Source organism: Triticum dicoccoides, unplaced genomic scaffold (assembly GCF_002162155.2).
Source record: "Triticum dicoccoides isolate Atlit2015 ecotype Zavitan unplaced genomic scaffold, WEW_v2.0 scaffold149541, whole genome shotgun sequence".
NCBI classification, from domain to species: domain Eukaryota; kingdom Viridiplantae; phylum Streptophyta; class Magnoliopsida; order Poales; family Poaceae; genus Triticum; species Triticum dicoccoides.
In genome coordinates, this window is record NW_021206519.1 from 1 (window position 1) to 1,359 (window position 1,359).

General features: G+C 50.8%; 3 non-coding genes across 3 annotated transcripts; all 3 read right to left on the minus strand.

Annotated features, from left to right (window-relative positions):
- Positions 1-124: 124 nt before the first annotated feature.
- Positions 125-243, minus strand: LOC119343981. Its single transcript, XR_005166379.1, has one exon. It is a non-coding gene; the product is annotated as a 5S ribosomal RNA (ribosomal RNA).
- A 297-nt stretch (positions 244-540) lies between these two features.
- On the minus strand, positions 541-659 carry LOC119343983. The gene has a single exon (XR_005166381.1). It is a non-coding gene; the product is annotated as a 5S ribosomal RNA (ribosomal RNA).
- A 344-nt stretch (positions 660-1,003) lies between these two features.
- LOC119343982 lies at positions 1,004-1,122 on the minus strand. Its single transcript, XR_005166380.1, has one exon. It is a non-coding gene; the product is annotated as a 5S ribosomal RNA (ribosomal RNA).
- Positions 1,123-1,359: the final 237 nt, after the last annotated feature.

Sequence of the window (1,359 nt, forward strand, 5' to 3'; positions counted from 1 at the left end):
TGGACCCGTGAATCGTGAGCACCCAGCTATGACTTACCGCACTCGTGCAAAATAATAAAACACGGTAAATATATTACTTACACGTGCGTTTTGTTTTGCAAGCGGCGCGAAAAAAATTAAAAAGGGAATGCAACACGAGGACTTCCCAGGAGGTCACCCATCCTAGTACTACTCTCGCCCAAGCACGCTTAACTTCGGAGTTCTGATGGGATCCGGTGCTTTAGTGCTGGTATGATCGCATCCGACATGTTACCCCGGTCTTCGTCCCTTATCCTTGCCCCTCCCAGCTCCACTACAAAGACGATTGTACATTGCTTTGGCCGCTCCCTCTCAACTACGGAGACGAGTTTAACGCGGTTTCCACCCCTTCCTCTCAACCGCACCAGTGCACGCTTGCCGCGCCACAACGCCGACGATGGACCCGTGAATCGTGAGCACCCAGCTATGACTTACCGCACTCGTGCAAAATAATAAAACACGGTAAATATATTACTTACACGTGCGTTTTGTTTTGCAAGCGGCGCGAAAAAAATTAAAAAGGGAATGCAACACGAGGACTTCCCAGGAGGTCAACCATCCTAGTACTACTCTCGCCCAAGCACGCTTAACTTCGGAGTTCTGATGGGATCCGGTGCTTTAGTGCTGGTATGATCGCATCCGACATGTTACCCCGGTCTTCGTCCCTTATCCTTGCCCCTCCCAGCTCCACTACAAAGACGATTGTACATTGCTTTGGTCGCTCCCTCTCAACTACGGAGACGAGTTTAACGCGGTTTCCACCCCTCCCTCTCAACCGCACCAGTGCACGCTTGCCGCGCCACAACGCCGACGCTGGACCCGTGAATCGTGAGCACCCAGCTATGACTTACCGCACTCGTGCAAAATAATAAAACATGGTAAATATATTACTTACACGTGCGATTTTGCAAAATAATAAAACACGGTAAATATATTACTTACACGTGCGTTTTGTTTTGCAAGCGGCGCGAAAAAAATTAAAAAGGGAATGCAACACGAGGACTTCCCAGGAGGTCACCCATCCTAGTACTACTCTCGCCCAAGCACGCTTAACTTCGGAGTTCTGATGGGATCCGGTGCTTTAGTGCTGGTATGATCGCATCCGACATGTTACCCCGGTCTTCGTCCCTTATCCTTGCCCCTCCCAGCTCCACTACAAAGACGATTGTACATTGCTTTGGCCGCTCCCTCTCAACTACGGAGACGAGTTTAACGCGGTTTCCACCCCTCCCTCTCAACCGCACCAGTGCACGCTTGCCGCGCCACAACGCCGACGCTGGACCCGTGAATCGTGAGCACCCAGCTATGACTTACCGCACTCGTGCAAAATAATAAAACACG